We start from the raw sequence: 14,699 nt of genomic DNA, 5'->3' as shown, positions 1-14,699 counted from the left end.
TCTAGGATAAGGGCGGCCCTAGAGGCAGACGCGACCTATAGGACTTCTTCTAACACCTTATATATACGTTCGGCAACGTATAGGAGCGGGAGAAGGCGTAGGATAGGCTACGGACCCTTAAGTAAAGGGACGGGTAGACCTTTAGCGAATTCCTCCCCGACTTCGAAGAGACGCTCTTATAAGTAGCGGGAACCACGGTATAGGAAGATAGCGTAAAGCTTATATAGTTATAGAACTCGATTACGCTAGCCCTATAAGAGCTACTTATCCCTATAATTATACCTACTAACTACGGCGAGTATATAAGCCGGTTAATAAAGGTAGTATAGGGCTATAAGCAGACGCCGCGTTTCTAGAAGCTTTGTAAGCGCACGCTATATAGCGGTAACGGGATTACCGCCCCTCTATAAGAGGAATAGCTAACTATCGATACTAACGGAGATACCCTAATATCGGCTACCCGTATAGACCGAGCTAAACGCGGTAGGAAGTCGTCTTTAAATATCCCCTATACTATCCCGCTCTCTAAGTAATAGGTAAAGTAGGTAACGAGCGAGGAAATCGGGAAAAAGAAGGCTAACGGCCGCTGCCTACGTTACGGCGCGTTTATATACTTTATATTAAAATGCCCTTTCCTTTTAGCTAAGCGGCCTATAGTAGTTCGAGTAGCGAAGATAGAACCGCTCCTTACCTTAAACGACGAAGAGGACTCCGCTCCCTTAGGCCTAGAGGAAAAAGAGTAGCCCTAGAGTAAAGACGGGCTCTAGAGCCCTAATTACTAGCACTAGTAAAGGAGAAGGAGGAATTATCCGCCCGTATAGAAGAGGAGCCTACTTTAATATAGGTTATAGTTAATAACTCCTTACCTATCGCCGCCTTTATAGACGAGGGCTACTAGTACTACGCTATAGTTAACGAGGCGCTTATATAAGAGATATAAGTGCTAGTAGAAAAGATCGCCCTAAGGCGAGTAAAGGGCGCCTTAGGCGCGATAGAGGGTATAGTAATTAAGGGCATTATATAGCTAGCTATAGAGGTCGATAGTTACTATAAGCTTATTATAGCCTATATAATCCCTTAACTAGAGTTTCCCTTAATCCTTGGGAAACCCTAGTTATTATATATGGAGTTATACTCGGTTCCGTATTAAAAGAAGCTATAGTTTAGGCCTACGTAATAGTAGGTCCGCTACGACAACGGTTCTATAAGCGTAGGACTAGGTATACGAGCTTTATACTCGGTATAAGAAGTCCTTGCCTCTATCTTTATAGGAACTATACGATAGTTAGAGCGGGAGGAAGGCCGGGCAGCGGCTAACGTAGCGGTCTACGTAGTTAGCTTAGCGGATATCGATAAGGCCCTCTAGGCGAAGAAGCTAAAGTCGCCCTCTAAGCTACGGTAGTAGATACCGGAGCGCTTTTACGACCTCCTACCGCTATTTAAGTCCTAGGAAGCGGATAAGCTTAACCCGTATAAGCCGGGAGTAGATTATAAGATCGTACTCCGTACCGATAAGAAGGGGTAGGAACTACCCGCACCGTTCGGACTACTATATAGTATATTATACGCGGAACTACTAGTGCTAAAGAAGACGCTAAGGGACCTCTTAGATAAGGGTTTTATTTAAGTAAGTAGCTCCGAAGTAGGAGCGCCGGTCTTATTTATGCGTAAACTAAGGGGCGGGATATAGTTCTATTGCGACTATAGGGCTCTAAACGCAATTATAAGGCCGGACCGCTACCCCTTACCCTTAATCTTAGATACGCTCTATAACCTTTCGAAGGCGAAGTAGTTTACGAAGCTAGATATAAAATAGGCGTTCTATAAAGTATAAATCTTAGAGGGTAACGAGTAGAAGACAGCGTTCTATATACGCTATAGCTTATTCGAGTAGCTTATAACGCCCTTTAACCTCTTAAGAGCGCCCGCTACCTTCTAGCGTTATATTAATAACGTGCTTTAGGACTTCCTCGATAAGTTCGCCTCTATATATATAGATAATATCCTTATCTATATAAGCGGCTCCTACGAGGACTATATACGGAAAGTATAGAGGGTCCTAGAGCGCCTCTAACTTTATAGGCTTTACCTCGACCTAGATAAGTACGAATTCGGGGTTAAGAGGGTTAAGTACCTAGGCTTTATTATCTACGCCGGCGTAGGTATATAGGCGGATCCTATAAAGATCTAGGCGATTTAGGACTAGGCTGCCCTAACTACGTAAATAGGCGTATAGAGCTTTCTTAGGTTCGCGAACTATTATAGGATATTTATTAAGGGCTTCTCTTATATTATAATGCCCTTAAACGAGATTACTAGGAAGCGGACCGCCTTTTACTAGGGGCCTATATAGGAAGGAGCGTTCCGTACGCTTAAGGACCTATTCTCTTAAGCCCTAGTATTACTTTAGTAGGACTTTGACTAGTCTACGTTAGTTAAAGCGGACTATAGCGGCTAGGCACTTAGAGGAACGCTCTCTTAGGAGGTAGACGGGCGGAAGTAACCGGTAGCGTTTTACTCCTATAAGCTAACCCTAGCGGAGCGGAATTACGCTATTTACGATAAGGAGATACTAGCGATTATTAGCTACCTTAAGTAATAGTAAGTAGAGCTCCGGAGCTATAAGAGCTTTAAGGTTCTTATAGACTATAGGAACCTTAAGTACTTTATAACTCGCTAGTACCTCTTAGAGCGGCAAGCCCGCTAGGCGGAGTATCTCTTACGCTTTAACTTCTCGATTAAGTACCGGCTAAGGCGGGACTCCGTAGTCCTAGATATGCTTTCCCGGAGGGATTAAGACCGGCCGATAGGAGCGGACATCGAGGCCCGGGATCTATAGCTTATCCTATAAGAAGCGCTACGGACTTATATAGGAGCTTCCCTAGTAGAGGAAGGCGCGGCGCTAACGGATAAGCCTTCCCCTATACCTTTGCCTCGGCCTAGCGAGGAGGGATAGACCGGCCTAGGGGCGCGTGCGGCGTAGGTGTTCTAAGATAAGGTCCTCTAGCGCTTATAGGATAGGATATCGTCTCTAGACCGTACCTACGAGAGCGTACGCCGCGCTATTAAGTCCGGCGCTCGACGCCTTAATCTAAAGCTAAAGCTAAAGGTATAAGTAGCCGACTATTATATCGACCTACGGGGGCACCTACGTTAGCAGGGGAGACTATAAGTGCCGGGCGCGCTATATACTATAGAAGCTAAGGAGAAGGATAGACCGCCGGAGCTAGATAAATAGAACGAGCTTCGAGGGAAGCTAGTCTAGCTCGTCTATAACTCTAGTATCGTAGGCTACCTAGGTAAGCAGGGCATAATAGTAGGCCTCGCGAGGGATTTCTACTAGCCCCTCCTATAGTACTACGTTCGCTGCTTCCTCTATAACTACGATATCTACGGCCGTACTAAGATTTAGAGGGCGTAGCTTAAGGGGCTACTTAAGTAGCTTCCGGTACCTAACTAGTTCTATACGTATATATAGATAGACTTTATAATAGACCTCCTACTTATAAAGGGCGGCAACCGCTATATATAGGTAATTAAGGACCGACTTAGTAAGTCTATAGTATTAAAGCTAATACTATCTATAGATACGGAGTCTTATATAGAGCGCTTCTTATAGTACTAGGCCCGCTCGTATAGCTAGCTAGCCTCTATTATAAGCGATAAAGGATCGAATTAAACTAGCTGCTTTTAGTAGCACCTATACTAGCTACTTTAAATTATATAGCTACTTAGCACGGTATATTACCTATAGACCGACGGAGGGCTTAAGAGGGTTAACTAAGAGGTATAGGCTTACCTATAGGCCGTCGTAGCCTATAACTAAGTAGACTAAGACCGTTAGCTCCCTACGGCCTAACTTACGTTAAATAGTAGACTATATACCTCTATTAAGATAGCCCCTTTCTTTATAACGTATAGCTTTAAACTACCCTTATTAGTTCCCTTTACCGTAGACGTAGTAATAGAGTAGTATAGTAATTTATTACTAGAGGGCCGCGCCTCCGCGTTTATATAAAAGCTATAGGAGACTACGGATTATTACTAATCCGCGATAGCCGCCGCGGCATAAGATTAGGAGCGGCACGCTAATAAGACTAGGGCCTTAGTAGATAGGTTTACGGTAGGAGATAAGGTATAGCTAGACCTCCGTAACTATAAGTCGGCACGGCTAAAGAAGAAGCTTAACTAGCTATACGCGAAGTTTACGGTACGGAGGGTTATTAGCCTATAAGTTATAGAGCTCGATAGTCTCCTAATAGGGGTCTATAATAAGATTAACGTAGACCTCCTTCGTAGAGCCTCCTTTAACCCGCTGCCCGGATAAGAAGTAGCGGACGCTTAACTGCCTATAATCGAGGTAGAGGGAGAGGACGAGTTTAAGGTCGAAGAGATATAGGCCGCGCGCTAGAAAAAGGTTAGTAGGGGGAAACGCTAGGAGGTCCTCGTTAAGTAGCGCGGGTATCTTAACCCTACGTAGGAACCTATATATAAGTTTACGGGAACCGTAGCCTTTAATAAGTTTAAAGCCTTATTCGGAACGGTAGATAAGAACGATAGACTAGCAAACTACTAATAGTAGCCTAGGCTAGGACTACGAAGTAGGTATAGTAGAGGGGGTAGTTATAGCAATATAGGCAATATAAGCGCAATAGTATAGGCGGAGATAAAAATAGCGTTTATTATAGGGTAGAGCCCCTAGACTACCTAGGCCTATTCCTTATTATTATTATTATTATTATCTTTATTATCGTCGTCCTTATTGGCCTTCTCCTTCTTATTAGCGGCGGCGGCGGTCTCTAGGGCGCTAAGGCGGCCCTCTAAGCCTATAAGCTAGTCGGCGGCGGCGGCGGCTCTAAGGGCAGAGGGGCAGCGGCCGGCGGCGGCGGTAGGGGCAGCGGCGGTAGCGGAGGCGGGCATAGCTAAGGGGACCGCCGATAGAGCGACGGAGGTAGTATCCCTAGCGCTAGGTACGTTAAAGGCGGAAATAGGGGAGCGGAGGAGTAGGACTTACTTAGGCATAAGGCCCTATCGCTCGAGGGCGCGGAGGTTATAGTAGGCGGCGGCGGCGGCGGTAAGGCGCTTCTTAGTAGCCCCCCGCGCCTGCCTATATAAGCCGGCCTTCTAAGCCGACGCCGTAGCGAGTAGGACGGGAGGCGCCGCCTTATAGGCGCGGCTAGCTCGCGCGCACTAGTAGTAGCTGCCGCCGCGGCGGCGCCCGGCCTAGTCGGAGTAGTCGAGCTCCTACGACGTATAACGTATATAGGGGGCTAAGCGGGCGGCGCCGGCCTATACTTAGCGCTTATACTATAGGAGGTTAGCGGATAATATCTATTACGCTTGCCTAACTACGGACTTACGGGGGTAGCGGAGATAGAGGCGGGGGCTAAGGGGCCGGGCGTTATAGGTAGCGGCGGGGACGGCGTCGTTACCCTAAGGGGCGACGTAAGAGCGAATAGCGTAGTAGAGGCGGCGGCGGCGGCGGTAGGAGCGGTGGTAGCGGCGCGGGTAGGAGCGGCGGTAGCGGCGGAGTCGTCGTCGGCCGCGGCTAGTATAGCGTCGACGAACGACTCCGCACGCTCCGAGAAGGAGGAGGTAGGAGAGGGAGAGGCGGATATATCTATCGCGGAAGTTAGTACGATAGAATACGGCCTCCCGCTCTATAAAGCGCGGAACTTATTAGTTAGAGTTATTATTATTATTAGGGCTATTATTACTACTACCGCTACTACTATAAGTATATATTAATAGAGCGGCCTATATAGCTAGGAACGGACTAACGCCTTAGGTAGAGCGGAACTTACCTATTAATACTACTACTATAGTTAAAGAAAGGAGAGAAGGAAGGGAAAAAGGAAGAGGGGGATGCCGCCTTATATACCCCTTAGTAGAGGATATTGCTTAAGGCAGAGGGGATAAGTAACCTAAGGCTTACGTAGGTCTAGACTAGCCGCCGGCTACCTAGGGGCGTATATAATAGGTTACGCCCTTATTTAAACGGCTAGCCGGCTAATAAGTATAGAGCCGGGTCCTAGCTACCTAGGCTAACGGGCGCGGGGATAATAAGGCTAGTAGGGCCGGCCCTATTAATAGGAAAGGGTAGGGAAGAGCCCGCGGTATAGGCCTAATTATATAAGAGCCGTTAATAGGGCAGCGCTACGCCGCGCTCGAGGGAGGGCATTATATAAGAGTCTTTAACTATTATAGGTAATAGGCTTAGGCCGCGGCCTAAGCCGTATAGTTATATATAGAGGGCCGGATCCCGTAAGTATAAGGGCGGGCTAGCCGCGTATAAAAGAGCTCTATATAGCTTATTAATATTATCCTACGGACAGTACCTACGTATACGCCTCTACCTACTCTATAATAGTCTTATTCTATAGCTATTAAGGCTAGCTTAGTTAGGTTATATTAGTTTTATTTAGTCTATAGTTTAAGTAGCGAGGTTTACACTTAGTCTAGGTCCGATTTAGTCGATATTATAAACCTATTATTATAAGTCCTCTCCCTTTCTTAGATCGCCTTAATAAGGGAGGTAGTTAGCTAAGGTAGTCTTAGTTAAGGCCGCTTTATATTTAGCGCGACCTTAGCCCTATTATCTAGTATATCTATATATAGCCTCTAAGCTAAGTTAAACTAATAAAGCTTACTTAAGTAAGGAACTATTACGCTAGTAGCGCTACTATCTTTTTCCCTTAGAGGCCCGCTCTTATATTACCTATATCCTAGGCCTATATTAAGAAGGACTCTCTTACTTCCTCTATTAATAGATAGTCGATTATCGCGTAGTAGATAGTATCTTATTTTTATCTATAAGTAATATTAGCGAGACTATACTAAGGACCTATTAGTTAAAGAGGAAGTTATTAAGCCCGATCTTTCCTATATATATCTAAGGAATTACTATACTAATATACTTAGGGAGGCCCTTATAACGGTCTAGTATTATTACTTTATTAAACTATAGTAAGAAGTTAGTAAGGTAAAGGGTAGTTTAGTATTATTAGATTATATTTTCTTTAGCGTTTTATTAAGCGGCCTATTTCTTAGTTAGCTTTTTAAGTAACCTAGCTTTATCTAAGAGGTCGTTTAATCCTATCTAGCTCTAGACCCCCCTTATCTCTTCTATAAAGGGGGGCCTACTAAGTAGTAGCGCCGCTAAGGGCCTACTTACTCTCTAGCGTCGCCTCCTCTTAAGTATACCTATAACTATATTAAATACGCGTCGAATTTAGCTTAGGAGCCCTAAATCCTTTAACCTTTAAAAGGTATTTATTATTCTTTAGTTTAAGTAAAGGTTAATTAAGGGCACCTATACCTCCGCTTTTACTTAGTAGACTAAGGTCGCGTCGTAGGCGCTTATTACTACCTAAATATAAGCTAAATAGTCTTATACTAAGTCCCGCGTAATCTTATATAGTTTCCCCCTATAGGTATTATCTTATAGAATATAATTATAGTATAAAAGATTAAGGACTAGATTACCTTACTATAAACTTCCTTAGCGCGTAGTAAGGTATAGCCCTATATAAACGACGCGAGCTTAGTTAAGGCTATAGTCTAGTACTTTATCTTTACTTAGAGCTATTTTAGGTGCGCCTTTTAGTATAGTTTTTAGTATACTTAAACCCTTAGTAAGCGGGCCTCTTAGACTAGTATTACTATATTAGTCCTAAGGTAGACCGGCGTTATTATCGCTTATCGCCTTTATATAAAGTATATTAACTTACTTTTTAACGGTTTAAAAGTAACTACGAACTTAGCCGCTTACTCTATATATACCTTTTAGGCCTCCTTTAAGTATATTACTATTATAGCCTTATTAAGTCTAATACTAACTATATTTATATCGTCGGCAAAGCTAATAATATAAATACTATATATTATACTAAGCTTCTTATATAAAGGGGTTATATAGTATAAAAATAAGATTAAGGATAAAAGGGAGCCTTAAAGGACTCCTATTAATACTTAAGTTAGCTTTAAGGTCTTTTTATTAAAGTAAAGGGTCGATCTTTTATTACTTATAAAGCTTTATACTAAGCTTATAAGCTATCTAAGGTATCCTTAAAATACTAGTTCCTTTATAAGCTTATTATAGTTAACTATATTAAATATGCCCTTAATATCTAGCTATAAGAATAATATAATGCCCTTTTAGGCCTAGGTTATATATATTAGTTTCGTTACTAATAGGATCGCTACCTTTATAGAGCGCTCTTTCTTATTCCTTATTTATTTATTTAATAAGATACCGTTTACCTTTATAGCTTTTACGATCCTTTAAGCTAGTATTTACTTAAGTACTTTCCCTATTATAAGTAGGAAGGAAATTAGTCTCTATCCCCTTACTATATAGTAAGCTTCTAGCCTCTTACTTAGCTTTTAAATTACTATTACGTTTATACTATAAAACTATTTTAGGAAATATAAGAGTTAGGTATAAGCGTTAAAGATTATAGCTAGTTACTAGACTAAGGCTAGTTTATACTTCTTAATAAACCTTAGGGGGACGCTATTTAAACCCGCTGCTTTCTAGCTTACTATCTTACTTAGCGCCGTTATAACGTTAGCTAGCTAAATCTATTAGTTAACTATAAGGGTCGCCTTAGCTATAGGCTAGGGTAGCCCTTAAGTTATACCTACTTTTAATAGGAAGAACTTAGCGGCTAATATCTAGGCCTTCCCTTTAAAGGTTTCTATTAATTAGTCCTTACCCTTTTTAACTAGTAGTAGGATATAAGTTAGTTTCGGTAGTAGCTTACTATAAAGTCTAGCTTACCTCTTTACGTTTTAAAGCTTAGTATTATTAGCGATAAATTCCTTTAAGAACTTATACTAATAGGCCCTCCTTACTTTATAAATAGTTTACTTTTAAGCTATAGACGCCTTATATAGGTTTACTTAGTTTGCCTTACTCCTTTCCTACCTATACTTCCTCCTTACCTTCTTAGCCTCCCTCGTCGCCCTCCTTACCTCTAGGGTAAACTATACGTTGCCCTTAAGTAATACTCGCCCTTAGCGTAGAACTATAGCTATTACGATCTACGTTAAAGTAGCAAAGATATAGTTTAGGTCTTAGTCGATATCTTTAAGCATTTAAAGCGTTAGCTAGTATAGTCCTAGCTAGGATATAGTCTTAGCTTTAACTAGCTTTACTTCTACTTCTTCTTACCTTAGGGCCGGTTTAAGTACCTAGGCCTAAGTATTAACCTATAATATAATAGTCTAAGGGATATAGTCTAACTTAGTTAGGTTTAGGTTAAGCCTAGTATACTATATCTTAGTCTTTAATATTACCTAAGCTAGGTTAATAGTACTATCCCTTTAGCTATAGAAAAATCTTATATACTCCTTTCTTAAAGTAGTAAGTTTAAGTTATAATCTTATCGCCTCTTATATAAGTTATATTACGCTATCTAAGGTTCTATTATATTTATCCTAAAGTAAGTAATAGATATTAAAGTCCCTTACTATTATTATAGGGTACTTAAGTTTAATTACGCTTAAGTTATATAATATACTAGCCTTTATAGCCCTTAGTAGTAAGTAAATCGCTTATAGTTTAGTACTATCCTTAAAAATTACCTTACTTTAGTTTAGTTTAAACTAAGGCGACTAAGTCCCTAGCCTAAGCCTTTTATATATATATAGCGTATACCTCCCCTCCCTATAAACTAAGTTATAAGGCGCTGCTTTAAGGGGGGGGGGGGGCGCTTCCTAGTATAGCTTTTACTTCTTATAGTACTATTAAGTTAAAGCTAGCTTAATAGTAAAGCGCTAACTAAGCTAGCTTATACCTCTTTTATATATTCTAGAATAATACTTTTAGTTATATATAAGTAAGGTTAAGGTAAAAGGGGTCGTTTATATAAGGAGGGAAGCGCTTTATTTCTTAGCGCTTCTCTATTTACTATACCTATAAATATCGTTTATAATCGGTTCGGCCTCCCTAGCCTTACTAGCTAGCGGGTATCTTAAGCTTAACCTCTTATCTTAGCGCGGTCTACTTAGTCCTTACTTCTAAACTACGGTCGATTTAAGAACGCCCTAGGTTTTAATAGTAAGGAGTACCTATTACTTAGCGTATATTTAAGTATTTATAAACTATTAAGGTTATCGTAGGTAGTTTTCCCTTACCTTTTCCTAGGCTTTATTTACTATAAAGTAAGTCTAGGTCTATAATAAGTAGTCCCTTTAGTATAAGATATAGTTATAAGGGATTTTACCCTTCTTAGCTTTATATTTATCCTTACCTTTATTATATACTATACTTTTATATTAGCTATAAAGTTATATTAATATATACTATCTAGCTATATAGTTATACTTATAGTAATTATAGTACCTTTATAATTAGACCGACTTATTATATAGTTTATATTAAAAGATTTATATTTTAAGGACTAAGCTTAAGTTATAAAGCCTATTAGCCTCTTTTAAGCTACTAACCTTAATAAGTATAGTCGTCGCTATTAATATCTTAGATTAAGGGCATAGTACCTAGGCCTAGAAGACCTTAACTTTATTCGCCTTTATAATCTTATAGAGTAATCGCTTCCTATCTACTATCGCTACCCTTAAAGGGATATTCTTAGCGACTACTATATATATATAGTAGGCGATCGTAGCCTTTAGTCTAAATATAGCCTTAACCTAGCCTTAGTCCCTTTAGTAGGCTCTTACTATAGTATTAAATATAACTGTAATATCTTTCCTTTAAAAGCACCTCGCTACTATAGCGCTTATAGCTTTTAAGGCTATATTTACCGCCTTTACTATATCCTTTAATTTATAGCTTAGGATTTTAAGCGGCACCCTTATAAGGACTACGATAATCTTATATTTATAGTATAATAGGACCTATTTTACTATAGCTTTATATTAAGTCGGTCTTTTAGTCTTAGCTATAACCGCGGCCTAGGTTCGCTTAGGGCCTCCTAGGCCTAAAGTAATACTTAGGCGAAGTTCTTTCTTAACTACCTCCTTAATTACTTCTTAGATTATTATATTAAAGCTCTTATCTATATAGAGCACTACTAATAATATATTACTAGCGCGGCTTTTTACCTTAAAGAGCCGTTTAACTACTACTTATACCCTATTAAACTATACGCTTAAGATAAAGTATATAAGTTTATTATATACCGCTTTTTTTATAAGGTCGCTTAGCGCTTAAGCTAGTATTATATCGCTGCTTTAAGTTTATTAACTCGCTTTATTAAGGTATATAAATTTAAGTAGTATCTTTTCGCGCTACGCGCTTTAATTAAGCCTAGTATATCGATAGCCGCTACTATATTTACCTACCCCTTAGCCTTAGTATAGTATTATTACTAAGGGTAATTAATACCGCTAAATTAATTCTTAGTATTAGTTAGTATTTTAGTCGCGATATATACCCGCTATAGGTATATATTAGTTTTATAAGAAGTCTTTTTTTAATAATTTTATAATTTTATAAAAAGGTATAAGTATAGTATAAATAATATAATAGTATACTAAAATATTATTAGTAATATATATAAAGGCTATAAGCTATATTTAACTAAGGAAAAATAAATAGAAAAATACTTTATAAAAAATAAAAAGACGCTAAACGAAAACTTAACCTTTAGTATAAAAATAAATAGAATTATAAAGTATAGTATATAATTAACTATAAAGTAGTATAATATAAATAATATAGTATTAAGAAATAAGAAATCTTTAATTAGCTATAAAAAATTAGTCTCTTAAGCCTTAATATAATACTATATAACGAAAATATAAAGAAACGATATTAATAATAAATTAAAGAAGAATACCTAAATAAAATAAATAAAGACTAAGTAAAAAATAAGGTATACTATTTATAAAAGGGCTATAGACTAGTATAATACGATAAGATCTAAGGACCCTATATATAGTAATAGTAAGCTATAGTAATAAAATAGTATTAAATATTTAAATTGCGGGATATTATATATATATACTTTTAAACTATAGTATAATAGGTAATTATATTTTACTTTAAGTTATTAATTATTACTAACTTATATAGAGATATAAGAAAGATCTATATAAACTTATAAATATCGAAGGAGAGGCCTTTAACTATAATAATAGAATTATTAATATAGAGGTTAATTACCTTAATATTAATATCTAGGGCTATAATAAATAAGTTAACTTTAATATTATAGATATTAAAGAATATAACCTTATATTAAGGCTTCTATAGCTATAGGAGAGTAACCTATTAATTAACTAGAAAACTAGCTAGCTATATTAGAATAAAGATATAAGTTTCTAAGACTAATAAATTTAAGAGAAAGTAAAATTTTACGATAATTTAGCTACTAAATAAAATAAAAAGGATAACTATTTAAGTAAATTATTATAGGCTTTAGCGATATAAACGAAAATAGTAACTAAACTAATAGATATAAAATCGACTAATAAGACCTATATACTAACTAATATAGCTATATAACCTAGTATCTAATATAAATAGAATAAAGGATAGAATATAAAGATCTAAAGAGTTATTACTACTTTAAGGAAAGACCTTAAATAAATTAATAAAGAGCTTAAGTTAAGAGAAACTAGCTCTTAAAAGAAAGAATAAAGCCTATAAGATAAAATAAAGAATATCCCTTAGGAATACTAGAAATATAATAAACTTTTTAAGGAAGAACTTAAGATAGGGTTACCTAAATATAGTTAATAGAACTATAAAATTTATCTTAAAGATAGAATAACGCTAACGTTTTATAAGATCTATAACTTAGATAAAAAGTAACTATAAACGCTATATAACTACCTTAATAAGAATCTATAAAAGGGATATATATAAACGTTAATATCTAAAGTAAGCTACTTAGTTATATTTATTTTAAAGAAAAATAGTAAGCTATAACTAGTTATTAACTATAGACGCTTAAATAATATTATAATAAGGAAAGACTAAGAGACGAATTTCTAAATAAACCTTTTTATAGCTAAACTAGTTATATAAGGAAATTTAAGTTAACTAAACCGATATCTTTAAGGACTAAAAAAGCTTTATTAAGGTAATGTTTTTTATAGATACTTTTTTAAGGATAGTTTTCCTTTATTTCTTATAAACCTACCTAAGTAAGTATAACTAGTCTACCTTTTAAAACTTTATTAACTAAATAAAATCCTACTTTAGCTATAAGGTAAAGAAGATATAGTTTAATAAAAAGCTATTTATAAAAGATATCTTAAATTAGCTTTAAAAAAGAAGTATTTTACCCCTCTTATTAGCCTTAAATACCTAAGCTTAAAATAAAGGGGTAGAAAGATTAATAGGTACTATAATAAAAAGGGCCTATATAATAAGACTTACTATAAGGCTTCCTTATAACCTTTAAAAGGAAGTTATTAAGATTACCTATTACTTTTAAAAACGGACCCTAAGGGACCTTAAGGGACTAAGGGACTATAAGGACTTAGAGACCCTTTTTAAGACCTAAGGAATAAACTAAAATTCTCCCTTTAAGCTTTTTATAAAAAAGAGGGCCTTACTAGCTTACCTTTATACTTATAGATATAAGGTATATACTATAACTACTAATATATAGCTAAAAGAAAGAAGAAAAGAAAGCTTAATCTTAGAGCTTTTATTTATTATAAAAAAGATATAGCCGCTTATTAAATATAAGTAATAGCGTTAATTAATATATATAGTATATATAATATTCTTATAAAGAGAGATATAAGAAGTATATAAAAATATATAAAGGTAAAATTAAAAGTAAGAGGATAGATAGGTAAGGTAAAGAGATTTAATTCTTATAAGGGTAGTAATTATAATAAGGGATTAATTATTATATTACCTTAATTATCCTTCTTTCTTTTATTTAACGCCCTTTTTTATACCTATTTAGTATCTTAATTAATAAAGAAGATCCTACTTAAAGAAGCTATTAATATCCTTTTAACTACTAAGCTTTTTACTAGGTTTTCCCTTCTTTTCTAACTATTACTAGTATATCTATCTTATCTTTTACTACCTTTATAGGAAGCTATCGCTACTTTTACTTCTTCTCTTACCCCTACCTTCCTCTTTATACCTCCTTTTAGCTCCTTCCTTAAAACCTATTTTTTAGCTTCCTAGGTCCCTTATACTAAGGGATATCTTTAAGAACTACGAAATTAAGCTACGCTTCGCGATATACCCCCTTAGCTATAGCCTGCCCTTATAGAAAGGGTAAAGCTAAATACTTAGGCCGGTAAGCGTATAAAGGAGGTCTTAGTCTATACTTATCCCTTACTTAAGAAATCCGGGTTTTAGCCCTAAGCTCTTTTATACCTACTTTAAGAAAAGGGGCCTTAAGGAGGAAATTAAGTCATATAAGAAAGGGGGGATTCTCTAAGGATAAGTCCTTAAAAAGGGGGCCTTTAAAAAGAATAAGTCCTAATTAAGCTAGGGGCCCTCCTTTAAGATAAGTCCTAATTCCTCTCTTTAGCTATAGACGTCTCCTTCTTCCTACGTACTATTAGCTCCTCTTATAGACTCTTAAGGCAGGCTTCTAAGGATAGCTTTTCTCGAACGTCTTCTAGCTTAATTTACTATAAAAAGATAGCTAGCTTTTACTTTAGTAAAGGCTTTATAAAACTATTAGCTTTTATTAATACTATTAGAACCTAATAAATAGAAATAAGTCCCTTTTAAACTTCTTAGCGTAACT

Source organism: Hirsutella rhossiliensis (genome assembly GCF_020360975.1).
Source record: "Hirsutella rhossiliensis strain HR02 chromosome Unknown scaffold00004, whole genome shotgun sequence".
Taxonomy (NCBI): Eukaryota; Fungi; Ascomycota; class Sordariomycetes; order Hypocreales; family Ophiocordycipitaceae; genus Hirsutella; species Hirsutella rhossiliensis.
Note: the sequence above shows the minus strand (reverse complement) of the source record.